Below are 14,825 nucleotides of genomic sequence, written 5' to 3' on the forward strand. Positions count from 1 at the left end.
GGTGGTGCACTGTCTGCAGTCTCGGCCACTCAGGAAGCTGGGGTGGGAGGATCGCTTGAGCACAGGAGCGCGAGGTAACAGTGAGCTATGATTGTGCCACTGCACTCCAGCCTGGGTGACAGAGCAAGACCCTTTTTTTTTTTTTTTTTTTTTTTTTTTTTTGAGATTGAGTTTCACTCCACTGCTCAGGCTGGAGTGCTGTGGTGCAATCTTGGTTCACTGCAACCTCCGCCTCCCAGGTTCAAGCAATTCTCCTGCCTCAGCCTCCCAAGCAGCTGGGATTACAGGCACGCACCACCATGCCCGGCTAATTTTTGCATTTCTAGTACAGACGGGGTTTCAAATGTTGGCCAGGCTGGTCTCAAACTCCTGACCTCAGCTGATCCACCCGCCTTGGCCTCCCAAAGTGCTGGGATTACAGGTGTGAGCCACTATGCCCAGCCGACTCTGTCTCAAAAAAAATTATATGAGATAATGTTATTAGAAGAGCTCTCTCAATATAAATGCACTATAAAAATATTATCATGGATAAAATGGACAGCAGATGAAAAACTTGAACCCTTACTTCTGCTCTCTTTTCCACTCTCTAATTTGGAGCTCTCCCTGTATTCTCTGAGGTTTCCTACAGTTACACTGCCCACCCACACCAGCCTGCACTTCTCTTAGCCTGTTGGCTGGTGCTGGTCTCTATAGGAACGCGGAAGCTGTTCTTAGTGACAGATGACCTCATTTCCATCACCCCGTGCTTCAAGCCTCAAGGACTGAGGCAGGTTCTGCCTTTGTTGTGTGTTGCTGGTGATCACTACTCTGCAGCTCACCTCTGCACTCAGCTGCACCCCACCAACATAGTCATCAAAAAGCACTGAGAAGACAGTCCCCTGATTTTCTCTTCTTCGCTGCTTTTGAGTGAAATGCTTTGCTTTTCCATAAATAGTTCAGAGCCTCACGCCACGTGAATATTTCTTCAAAAGTGGTTCTCTCCAGGGGACTTGAGCACAGCTGTTAGTTAGCTTGACTTAGAAGCAACAGACCAGAGAAAGGCAACATTTCCCCCAACAGCACCGTTTTGTATCCCACTTTACTCAGCCAGAGTCAGCTCAATTTCACCTCTGAATCTGAGACTGAAACCCTACCTGTTCTCCATTCCTGTAACATCTCCATTTCCAACTTGAAAAATAAAGCCAAACAAATCTCAGTATGTGTTAGGATCTTCTCCCCTTCTAACTTCAAAGATAAAATGTGCTTAGGAGGCAGGGAAGGGCTGATTGAGCTGGTATTGCCATGGTCTGGTGCCAACATTCTGTGAGTGTGGAGTGTTTCTCTTTCTCTCAAAGGGGCCTTCCTGAGTCCTAGAGAGAGACCCCATTTCTGGAGACTCGCACTTGCAAATTCCCCTGAGGTGGTCACTAGCCCTAGACACTAGGCTTCAGGAGCACACACTGCCTCTTTCTGCCAGGGTCTTCCATCTGGCCTCTGTGGCTCCTGGGTTAACATCAGCCCCTGGGGACTCCTTTCCAGCAGGAGTAACAATGCCCCAACACCAGCTTTGTTGTGGGCAGATCCCCCACACCTGGTCTGCAAGAATCATGTGTTCTTGCCCCAACAACTCAAACAGTGCAGGTTATTGTCAGCACAGCCCCTCTCACTCTGAGTTCCAGCCACAGCCTCTCACCTTGGGAGTCTTCAGGTGTGGGTCGGATATCAGTCCACTGCAGACAGCACTCATGAAGCTCTTAGAGCAGTTCCTTTCATGCCTCTCTCATTTGACTTGAGGTAGAGGGAAGTACCCCTGCTGAGGTCCTGAAGTGAAAGGTGACAGCCATACCCAAAGTCCAAAGTGAGATGCTTGACTGTCCAAGCAGGACATGGGAAGGAGGTGGTCCAGAATCATTCTCATGACCCTTACCCAGCTACCAGGTGAGAGAGGAGTTGTTGATTTCATAGGGTATTTCTCTGGGGCCATTGTCTATGTTCTGGTGAACCTGTTATCTTTGTCAAAAACATATACATACACTGAAAAGAAGCAGGGGTACTTATATTCCTCGGTAGGAGACTGGATCTGCATGTTGAAAGTGTAGTAGGAGTCAAAATCTTGTACAAGGTTTCCAAGCCTATGACATTGAAAAAATGGCATTTCTACCAACAAAAACAGGGAAATCAAGAACTGGTTTCGCTTGTCAGTCTGTTCGTTTTGAACAAACTGAGTTTGAAAGTAAGTAGCATATTCGGAGAGAAATGATCCTGGGAGCTTTAGATAGAGGTTGGGATTCAATAGGGGTATGCTGGGACATTGGCTCTCTGAGGGTGCGAAAGCCCTGATGTGTAGTGTTTGCTGCTTCCTGTGGTGTAAATGCTCTCATCACAGCTGACTTCCTGCTACCAACATGCATGCACTGAATGTGGAGCTGTGCTTTCAGTGCATGACGTGCAGAATGGGCTCTCGGGAGCCAGTAAGAGATGGCTCCAGGCACCTTTGGTTGGAGATGAAGCTTTCTGCTTAAACTGGCCTCTTAAAAAGAAGGAAATCCACAATAAAGCCTGAAGAATATTTAGAGTAAGGAAAGAAACAAGTTTCTGTAAAAATGAAAGGATTCATCAGAAAACTGGGAGATCCAGGACAGTGTCACAGCCAATGAAGAAAAAAGTCTCAAAAAGAAGGTGCAAAAAACAGTATCAAAGGGTGTTGGGGGTTGAAGATTAACAAAAGTTCTAGTAATCTGACTTTTTAGAGTTATTGCTGATTTCCAAGTGCATGGTTTTAGTACATAGTAGGGATAGAGGGGTTCTAGTTGTAATTTCTCATAAAAATAAGAATTTTCTATTTGAATTTTATTTCTTCATATCTTTTTCTTAATAGAGATAGCTTTTCTTAATAGAGATATTAAAGAAATTATGCTGAAATATTTTAGCTTATAGACACTTGCATTGGTCACATCGACCTTTAGAAACAATAAATTACATCAGTTACAGTTTAGAGAAAGATGAATAAGTTTTAAATTTTATGGCAAAGAAATGTTTGTACTATATACAATCACGTTAGATCATCTCACTCTCTCCTATGCCTAGGGCTTATATAAGCAAGCACTCAGCCATGTGGATTTAAAATCCCAAGGACAGTGTGCTGCACTAAAAAGGAAACATAAGAGGTAACAGAAAAAAAAGTATTTCTATGTATTTGATCATAAAGGTCACCTGAAAAACTGTGGCAGCTTTACAAAAACAGTATTAGTGAGATATTTTAAATGGTGCTATTAAAAAACTAGCAAAAAATTATAAATTAAACCTCTATGAGCCTCCATCTAAGAAACTGAATCATCACATTCTACTGAATCTTGGAGGATCAGATTCATGTTCAGCGGGAGGCCCAGTAAATGCCCATTTAACATATTTCAGTGTAACCACACAAGCCTGCTGGGTGCAAGAGAGGAGACTGACAAAGGGGACAATCGAAGCAGCATGGGAACAATTCCAAACCCTGCATGTGTGACCCAAGAGGGAACGTGAAATATGCAATCCTTCCAAGTAGCCCGCCAGGCTGCAGGGAATTTTAGTTTTTGATGACAAGAGCTTTGTTGTTATTATTTGTTTGTTTTCTTATAAAAACAGCCCATAAACACAAGCTAACTTCTTCTCTGGCACTCAGTCTGAGACAGCAGTCTGTTCTAAAGCTGGAAGAAAAACCTGCCATTGAATTTGGTGTTAAGTCATATTGCTTTCCTAAGGAGTTTTCAGGGGTAATTTTGGCTATACTAAAAAATCACCTTCAGGAAGTGGCTTTAGCAACTGATTCCTTTTAAGAAGCAACTCCACAATGAAGGAAATTCCTATTAGGCACTGTATTTTTCCCTGCTGTTTTACTGAGCAACTAGGTACACATTACTTAATCCATCTAAGCCTTCAGCTTCTAATTTGTAAAATGAGACTGATGGAGTAAATGATCATTAATTTTATTTCTAAATTTAAAACCTTTATGGCTCTACATTTTAAAATACACTTCAACAGATAAATAATATTTTAATGATTCCAAATCATTTAATGATGAAAAATGTCGTACTTCACTGCTCGCATTCAATTTCCTTAAATAAGTAATATAGTTTCCTTACATTTGAGTGAAACTTATTTAAAATGTAGAATTCTAGAGGTTCCAAAGACAGCATCACATAATAAGATGTCACTAAGATGACAATGTTGCTGCTTGTCCTAGCAGTGTTGATGCAATTAGAAAGAATTTTACAAGCAATAATCCTGATTATTTTTAATTAAAAAAATTTTTAGAGACAGGCTCTTGCTACGCTGCCCAAGCTGGACTCAAACTTCTGGGCTCAAGTGATCCTCCAGCCTCAGCCTCCCGAGTAACTGGTACTACTGGCAAACAATCCTGACTTTTCAAAAGAATTTTATTAGTTGCATAGCACTCCATTCAGGCAAATGAATCACATGATGGACCAGAAAACTCCAAGTTACCTTACATATGCTGACCAGTAACCTTGCTCAAATCAGCAGTTACATCGGGTCATGTGCATAGCACAGTTTATCTCCTTGTTTATCTCCTTGAAATGTCTCAGAAATGACAGGTTTTGGCAGTTAAAGTGAAAAGAGAAAAAGTGGCTGTCACGGAGCCCCAAACTAAGAATTTAACCTCTAGATGTTTGCTGAATTCTTAAAGCTTTCCTTTTCATAGTGAATGCTTTACAATGTCAAAAATATGCCACAGACTTACACTTAAAGAAAAAAAAAACCTACTATTTACTTGGATGCCTTAAAAAGATACATAGTAAATATTTAGAATCCTGTTAGTTAATTTAATGTAAATTCCCAGTTGGAAATTTCACATTTTTTAGGTTAGTCATTCATTAACATATTTGAGTCTAATAGTATAGCTTAGTGCTATAAATATAGTCCCCAAAAAAGCAGTACTTAATTTTGTAGAGTGAAAGGATGATCACTTCTTTTTCTTTTTTTTTCGAGATGGAGTCTCGCTCTGTTGCCCAGGCTGGAGTGCGGTGGTGCCATCTTGGCTCACAGCAAGCTCCACCTCCCGGGTTCACGCCATTCTCCTGCCTCAGCCTCCTGAGTAGCTGGGACTACAGGCGCCCGCCACCACACCCAGCTAATTTTTTGTATTTTTAGTAGAGACGGGGTTTCACTGTGTTAGCCAGAATGGTCTCGATTTCCTGACCTCGTGATCTGCCCGCCTCGGCCTCCCAAAGTCCTGGGATTACAGGCGTGAGCCACCGCGCCCGGCCGGATGATCACTTCTTGATCCATCAATAATCTCAAAACAGCACTTGCTTGTACTAGAGGTATAATAACTATATCGAAAATATACTGGTACATATTTCAGAGTGTCAAAAATATAATAGATATTCTTCATGTCAAACAAGTTATCTTTCAGGAAAACATCTATGACTGCTTAGAGCAACAGATGCACATTTTCAGAAACAAGAGAATAAGAAAGGACCAAAAAATAAGAGTATAAAGCAGTAGACACACTGAATTCAGGAAAAAGTTATTTCTATTTAAACATAAAATGCTTTCAATATTGAAGATAGATCCTATAGGTAAGGAAATGGGAAACAAAAGGCTGGTACACTGTAAAAAATTAGGAAAAACCTGCAATGATGACTTACTAGCTATGATCCTGAATATAGAGGATATTTAAATTTTTTTTTCAGAAGCCTGGTACATAGTAAAGTTCTAACATTGTTAAACAAATGGATGAATGAATACCAAAGATATTCTGTTCAATAAAATCATTAGTTGAAAGCTACATAATATGGAACCATCCTCAATAAAAAAGTATCTACTCACACCACAATTACTCTAGCTTAAAACCAACTCTCAAATGAATTAATGAATCTGCACAGATAATGCAGCACAGAGAGCTGGGTAAGGTGCTCAGCCTAAAACATGAACAAGATGCAGTTAAGGAGTTAAGAGTGCAATGGAAGGAAGAAGCATGGAGAAAGACAAATTATAAATAACACAGTGTAATCAGCACTGAGACAGCGATATTATAAAATACCTAAGGGAGTAGGAAAACAGACTGATTACCCAGAATAGTTAGGTAGATTACCCACAGAGTGGGCGATTTTTCTGAATCCTCGCTTAAAAGATACACGGAATTCAGACAGAAAAAGGGAAGGGAAAAGGAGGTGTTCTCTTCAAGTACATCTGCAAACCCTTCGGGACAAAAGACTGTATGTGCACATGCAATTTCCACCTCCTGGAATGACCTTTCTTGTGTATGAATGCCAAAAAACATCTCAATTTCACATGAAGTCCAAATATCGTCTTCTTGGTAAAGCCCTTTCTATACCCTTCCCATCTCTGAATCCATCTCACGCATTAAACTGCCCCTTCTCCATGCTCTTGTGGTCTTTGTAATATTGTTCTGAGCACAGTGCATTACAATTATTTCCTTCCTACTTATATCTCACCTATTATGAGCTGATTCATGTTTTATCCTATTGCCTAGTGGCAGCCACACAGTAGGTTCTCAACAAATGTTTGTTGGGGATGTGGGTAGTGGAGTGGCTACCTGGCTACTCATGTATCACAATTACAAATGTTATCTTGTTCCACCTTCAGTGCAATCTTATGAGGTTGGTATATCAAGAAACTGAGGCTCAGAATGGTTCAGCAACTCTTCCAAGTGCCAAATACTGTCCCGTACCCCTACTCCAAAACCATCCTCGGAGCCACTGTATTATTACCCAATGTTGAGGTTAATGGAGACTCTATCCAGTTCCAGCTTGTTTGTAGGTAAGGCATTACCACGGTTCTGGTAATGATTTTATGAACTACAGTAGCTGAGAAAATGTGATCATTTATACCATTTGACTGTTGTTTTACACATTTTGATGAAGGAAGAGAAATATCATGCTTTCTCAATGAACATACATTTGGAGTTTTGCAATTCATAATTTAAATAAAATAAGTACAAAAACTCAAACTATGAAAATGTGGAAGAATCCCCTAACGTCACCACTAAATCTGAGTTACAATACTCTGGTTTCTAAACTTAAAACAGGTTGAAAATCTGAGTTGCTCAATGCAGTTTCTCTGAAGTCCATATGAACTGCACACTATTGTGAAGCAAGTCTGTATTTATTCAACAATTCAACAATAATGTCAGCCAGATTGTGGGAAACAATTGACGGAAAAAAATATAATGACTTTGATAGTTATCACAGTTCCACTGTAACTCAAAGATTGCAAGCATAAGATTGGTTTAAGGCCTTGACTTTACAAATAATGATAAAAATAGCTGGTGCAAAATGAAATAGAGAACACATGAGAGCCTGTTAAGGGGAAGACCCACTGGAGAAAATGAAGAGAAGATTTTGGATATATCTGACACCTTTCCTCATAACCTACATTAATCAATAAAAAAATATATTCTTTGGTTTGGTAAACCAACAAGGATTTGAAGTTAAATTGCAAACTTCACCTATGTGCTTCCATTTATTTTATAATGCAACTTTTTTTGTATGTATGTGTTCTATAAGAAAATCAAGCCCAGTGTACTCTGGTGCTGCTGATTCAGATAAGTCAGGTTTTTTTTCTTCATCTTCAAATTGTTTATTTATCCAAAAGATACTGTTTTCAGCCATTATGTTATGGAGGTTTGTTACATAGAATATGTTTATGAAAAAACACAATAATAATAGTAATGACTAATGTGGAAGAAGGGGTTTAAAATAGGATGAAATTAAATGTTGTCAACAATAAAAGAGAAGATGGGAAAGAAAGAGATTGGAATGAAAAGATCCTAAGATTCTTGTACAGTTTGAGGCACTTAAAGATCCCGATTTATTATATGCTAACTCAATTACACAAGTCAAAAATTGAAAGAATAAACTTTTAAGAGAATAGACTAGAATGTTTAAATTCCAAGCAAATAGGCTCAGGAAGAATGTGAGATGTGGGAGTAAAGACAACTCATCATTTCCATTGAGGGTATAAAAATAGGGGGAAAAAAACTAAGAAAAAGCATGATATACAGAAAATAAATAAGATGTTGTAATAAGTCCAAATATATCAAAAGTAAAAGCCGATGTAAAAAACTCTACATTTACCAATTTTAAAAGATGCTCACTTAGATTAGATTAAAAATCATAAAGCTTTACATGATTTACAGCAGATAAATCTAGAGCATGCCAAACAATGGCTGAAAGTAAATTGATGGGAAAAGATACACTAAGCAAAAACTAACCAAAAGGAAGTTGATATAACAACTGATAACAGACAGAACAGACTTTAAGAAATATAGCAGGATAAAATAATTGCATTATAAGTAACTTTATAGGTGTGTCCACTATTTAGTCCTTAAGAAAGTATAAAAAGCTAATTATAACAAACACAATAAAATTAGTATGTATAGTTAGCAATTATTTTGTGGGTTAGTAACACTTGCAACCAGAATAAAGAATTTCTAAACCTCATGCAAAAGCTATCTTAACTCAATCACAAAATATTTACAATTATTTAACATTTACTAATTTTGGCTATATGAGTCTCCTTTAAGGAAAAGCGACACAAATAAGCATGGGGGGGGGGCAATAAAAATACAACAAGGGTAATGTTTCTAGAATCATCTCAATCTATGGAGAGAAGAATGCCTGTATCAAGTATCGCTTGCAGTCAACATGTTAAGGCATAAAATACACTAAAGCTTCTTTGGCTACACCAACATATGCAATTTTCAAAAACCTACCTAATATCCAGGGGAGTCTTTCATAACCATTTTGAACATGTGGACTCCTCTGTGGACCAAATCTTCCACACGCATATTAAAAGGAAGATCCGTGATAGTCTGAGATACCAAGGTGATCCTGTGAATTCAGATTCCACTAAGCTATTTTTCATCCATAATGGGCATGCACCGTCCTTGGTACTGCCCTGGGTATGCCTGTTCATTCAGTCTCTGAACACCTTGCAAAGTGTATTCCAAAGTATGAGACTTTCTAACCCCTAGTATCTATTCTTGCAGTGACCATACAAGGATGTCTTGGGCTTTGAAACAGACTAGAGGACCAGATATATTGTTAGCAAGATATTCTACTATGGCAGAGACACTGATTGCTCACTGAATAGCCAAAGACTTCTATGCATTTCCCAGTCGCCCTGCAGTTAAGCAGAATTTTGCTAACAATGCTGAACAATGAGCTCTGAGCCGAAGTGAAATGTGTGGCTTTGGTGTCTAAGCATTTAAGAGCTGGCATAAGAGTTTCCAGCTCTCTCTTCCCCTGACAATTGCCTAAAGAGGTCATGTGTCCAGATGGCATAATGATAAAATGGTTGAGCCTTTAATAATCTAATATGGAAAAAATAAAGAAGGTGATGAGCCTGAGTCCCTAAGTGACAGTATGAATCAAGCCCCCTGCCAACCCACACTAGACATGCAGCATTAGCAATAAATAATCCTTTGTTCTGTTAAGCCCTGAGGATTCAGGGTTAGTAAATTATTGCAGCATAATCTGACTAGGTGAAAAGAATTTAGAGTTAAGTTGTTCCAAAAAACAATTTCATATTCAAAGCTCTTATTTTCTAAGAGCATTTTAAAATTTTTAAAATATGACCTAAAACAACTTTTCTTTGGCAGGAATCATAATAAAAAAAAACTTAGGATCGGGCACTCTTAACCGTATTTGATAGCTATTCTGAAGATGAAAAACCTAATGCATTAATTATTTGTTCCATTTGATTGAATTTCAGATTAAATTGCGGATTTCTCATCACCTTGTAAAGCATGTTGATTTAGAACCTAAATAATACTCAAATTAAAATACTGTATTATTTTATTACAAATTAAAATACTGTATTATTTATTAAAATGTATTCACATTTTAAGTGCTTATATAATTTCTAGAGCTCTGCTTCAAATAAATGAATTTTGTTTTCCTTAAGTAGAAGTGGCCCATTGTGTCACTTTAAACTGGAAATCCCTTCTTGGGAATTCATTCAGTGGGTAAGTTTGAGCTGCAGCTTCAGGCTACCAGTAAAATGATTTTATTATTATTAATAATTACCAAAATATTAATGATAGTTTATAATAATCATAACCTTACAATCTGCCCAAGCACCCTGCTGAGCATTTTATATGCAATATCTCATTTAATTCTCATAATATTGGTGGTTTCTTAAGTCATTTTTTTAAAGATGGAGAAATTGAGATTTAAAAAGTTAAATAATCTGCCCATGGTCATTCAGCTAGTCATTCATTGAATTTACTAGTGTGTCTAACTGTAGCACTTGTGATCTCAACAACTGATAACGTCAGAGCTTCTCAAAGTGTGCTGCTATGACGGTCCTGGGTAGTTCATTGACAAAAGTTATTCCTTAACAGTTAATGCATGTCAGAAAGAAATACACCTAACAACGCAAACCTTTCTCTAACACTATTGCTTAGAACATTGTCAGGGTAGACAGTATGTTTTGTTTTAATCAAATGAGTTATTTCATTTCACCTCCAGGTTCATCTATGTTGTCACAAATGAGAGGGTTTCCTTCTTTTTTAATGAATGTATAATATTCCATTGTGTGTGTGTGTGTGTGTGTGTGTGTGTATATCACATTTTTCTTATCCATTCATCCACTGATGGACACTTAGGTTGACTGCATATCTTGGCTATTGTAAATAGTGCTGCAATAAACATGGGAATCCAGATATCTCTTCTGTATGCTGACTTCATTTCCTTTGGATATGTATACCCATAAGTGGGATTGCTGGGTCATATAGTATTTATATTTTTAATTTTTTGAGAAGCCTACACAGAACACTCTTTTTATGATGCTTTGCTTTATTGCACTTCATAGACAATGTGTTTTTGTTACAAATAGAAGGTGTGTGGCAACCCCACATTGAGCAAGTCTATTGGTGCCATTTCTTTTCCAACAGCATATGCTCACTTCATGTCTCTGTGTCACATTTTGGCATTTATTGCAATATTTCAAGCTTTTTCATTATTATTATGCCTGTTGTGATGATCTCCGATCAGTGGTCTTTTGATGATATTATTGTAATTGTTTTGAGGCACCATGAACTGTGCCCAAGACTATAAACTTAATCAATGAATATTGTGTGTGTTCTGACTGTTCCACTGACCTAACGATCCTCTTTCTCCCTCTCTTCAGCCGTCCTATCTCCTGAGACACAACAATATTGAAATTAGGCCAATTAATAACCCTACAATGGCCTCTAAGTATTTAAATGAAAGGAAAAGTCACACATCTCTCACTTTAAATCAAAAGTTAAAAGTAATTAAACTTAGAGAGAAAGGCATCTCAAAAGTTGAGACAGGCCAAAAGCTAGGCCTCTTGCTTCAAACAGTTAGCCAAGTTGTAAAAGCAAAGGAAACGTTCTTGAAGGAAATTTAAAGTGTTATTCCAAAGTACATACGAACAATAAGAAAGTGAAACAGCCTTATTATTGATATGGAGAAAATTATAGGGGTCTGGAGAGAAGATCAGAATAGTCAAAATATTCCCTTAAACCAAGCCTAATCCAGAGCAAGACCCTAACCCTATTCAATTCTATGAAGGCTGAGAGAGGTAAGGAAGCTGCAGAAGAAAAGCTGGAAGCTAGGAAAGGTTGATTCATAAGGTTTAAGGAAAGAAGCCATCTCTATAGCATAAAAGTACAAAGTAAAACAGCAAGTGTTGATGTAGAAGTTGCAGTAAGTTATCCAGAAGATCTAGCTAAGATCATTGATTAAGGTGGCTACACTAAACAAATGATTTTCAATGTGGGCAAAACAGCCTTCTATTGGAAGAAGATGCCATCTAGGACTTCCATAGCTAGAGGAGATGTCAATGTCTGGCTTTAAAGCTTAAAGAACAGATTGACTCTCTTGTTAGGGGCTCATACAGCTGGTGACTTTAAGTTGAAGCCAATGCTCATTTACCATTCCAGAAATCCTAGAGCCCTTAAGAATTATACTAAAGCCACTCTGTTGGCACTCTAGAAATGGAACAACAAAGCCAAAATGACAGCACATCTGTCAGTTAGATTTACTGAATATTTTTACTGAATATTTTGCTGAATATTTTAAGGCCACTATTGAGACATACTGCTTGGAAAAAAAAAACTGCAACAAGTCACCTAAGAGGTCTGATGAAGATTTACAAGGAAATTAATGTTGTTTTCATGCCTGCTAACACAACACTCATTCTGTAGCCCATGGGCCAAGGAGTAATTTTGAATTTCAAGTCTTATTATTTAAGCAATACATTTCTTAAGGCTATAGCTGCCATAGACAGTAATTTCTCTGATGAATCTGGGCAAAGTAAATTGAAAACCTTCTGGAAGGGATTCACCATTCTAGATGCCATTCACAATTCATGGGGTAGACTAAAATATCACCATTGACAGGAGTCTGGAAGAAGTTGATTCCAACCCTCATGGATGACTTTGAAGGGTTCAAGACTTCAGTGATGGAAGTCACTGTAAATGTGGTAGAAATAGCAAGAGAACTAGAATTAGAAGTGATGCCTGAAGATGTAACTGAGTTGCTCCAATCTTACGATAAAACTTGAATGGATAAGGAGTTCCTTCTTATGGGTGAGTAAAGAAAGTGGTTTCCTCAGATAAAATCTACTCCTGATAAAGAAGCTGTGAACATTGTTGAAATTACAACAACAACAAGAAATTAGAATATTCCATAAACTGAGTTGAGAAACTAGCAGCAGGGTTTGAAAAGATTGACTCCAATTTTTAAAAAAGTTCTACTGTGGGTAAAATGCTATCAAATAGCATTCATGCTACAGAGAAATCTTTCATGAAAGGAAGAGTCTGTCAATGAAGCAAACTTCACTACTGTCTTATTTAAAGACATTGTGCAGCTACCCCAACCTTCAGCAATCACCACCCTGATCAGTCAGCAGCTATCAACATGGAGGCAAGACCCTCCACCAGCAAAAACATGACGACTTACTGAAGCTCAGATGATCATTAGCATTTTTTAATGATAAAGTCTTTTTAAATTAAGGTATGTACATCAGTTTTTTTTAGACATAGTGCTATTGCACAGTTAATATTTAGATTACAGTATAGTGAACACACAACTTTTACATGCACTGAGAAACCAAAAAACTTTGTGTGACTGGCTTTAATTTGCTATTCACTTTATTATGGGAACCCAGAACCGAAACCACACTATCTCTGAGTTATGCCTGTATTGTTTGCCATAATGGCTGTACTAATTTACATTCCTACCTATAGTGTGTAAGGGTTCCCTTTTCTCCAAATGTCACCAACACTTGTTATCTTTTGTCTTTTTGATAACAGCCATTCTAATAGGTGTGGAGTGATATCTCATTGTGGTTTTGATTTGCATTTCCATGGTGATTAGTGATGTTGATTTTTTTTTTCATATACCTGTTGGACATTTGCTTGTCTTCTTTTGAGAAGTGTCTATTCTGGTCCTTTGTCAATTAGATGGTTTAAAGAAAAATATTAACACTATAGCCAATCATCTAAAACTGCAAAACAAGAAGGTGGTGAGCAAGTAATTAACAATTGGGAAATACCAGGCTACAATTCTCGGCACAGGAAAGAAAAATGAAGACTTGGAACACAGGACACTGAAGTTCCAGCCTTGACTCTTCCCCCAACAAGCTGTAGGGTATCATCATTCTAGACCTTAGTTATTTATTTATAAAACATAAGCTTAAACTTTGGGATCTTAAAGCTCTAAGATAGATGATGATAATGCTTTGGTTCACTATTGCAATCTTACTTTATTTTATTCTCCAAATGTGAAGAAATATGAAAAATGTCAAAATATATTACCATGATACTTTTTTAAGACTGACAGTCAAAATACAATTGTTCTGCCATTTATTTTTGGACATAATCAATCCATAGACACTGAGAGGTCTACTTAAAGTGTGGTCCAGAGAAATGCTGGTAAATTATTTGTTACCAGTCCATGACAATGTAAGAAGCTTGAGCCAGAATCTGAAATACTTACATCAAGAAACTTTAGATGATTTTTTTTCATAGCAACATTTTCTCATTGAAGGAATCAGTATATTGATTTACATTTTGGAGAGAGCACCTTATCTGTTCACAGATCAGTAACAGTTTGCAGACCAGTACTTTGAATAACTGCTGGTACACAGCATAGTATACACTTTTACATTTTCATTATGCAAAATAAAAAAATAAATAATTGTCTTAATGTGCACTTTCCTAGTTCTGTTAAGTACCTGAAGTTGCCTACAAATGAGAAATGGCAAATGAAGCCTTTTGAAGTGTTTGTTTTTCTTTTGAACAGCCAGAAAAATAAGCATAGGTCCAAAGGTGAAGGGGAATTAGACAGTGAGCCTGAAACAAATTTAGTATCATCTACATCCTCTTTAAACTGTTTCCATTTGATTCTTCATGGAAAGCTGTTTGTGTTGGATGACCTAAGTGTCTTTGTATAAGATAAGCATTTGGTTCTTTTTATTTGGTGCACTTAGGAGGAGGCAATAAATAGCACTGTTAAATTTGTGAGGAATCAATTCTAATTTTGGAGACCAACAATAAATTATAAGCCTAGTGATTTCCGCAAACCATCTGCAAGGGATTAATTGTTGTAATTTGGAGGTTTGGGCCTATAGCTCCATTGTGATCATCTCTAGAAATCTCAGGGTGTATAGGAGGCTTTCTGGAAGGAGGAAATATAATTAGCATATGTTTTGAGAACTGTGTTCACACCCAAAGTCTTCTCAAATAATGCTTTGATATTTTCAACTTTTTTCTTTGTATTTCCAATATGGTCTATTTACTGCCTAAAAATGCCTAAAGAAGGATTTATTTTTCTGATTCACATGCA

The 14,825-nt window shown here is 37.5% G+C and overlaps 1 protein-coding gene across 7 annotated transcripts in view; it reads right to left on the minus strand.

Moving 5' to 3' along the window:
- Nucleotides 1–14,825, minus strand: part of HECW2 (HECT, C2 and WW domain containing E3 ubiquitin protein ligase 2) — a 399,402-nt gene that overhangs the window by 216,812 nt on the left and 167,765 nt on the right. The gene's annotated exons all lie outside the window — the stretch shown is intronic.

Source organism: Pongo abelii, chromosome 11 (assembly GCF_028885655.2).
Source record: "Pongo abelii isolate AG06213 chromosome 11, NHGRI_mPonAbe1-v2.0_pri, whole genome shotgun sequence".
Classification (NCBI taxonomy): Eukaryota; Metazoa; Chordata; class Mammalia; order Primates; family Hominidae; genus Pongo; species Pongo abelii.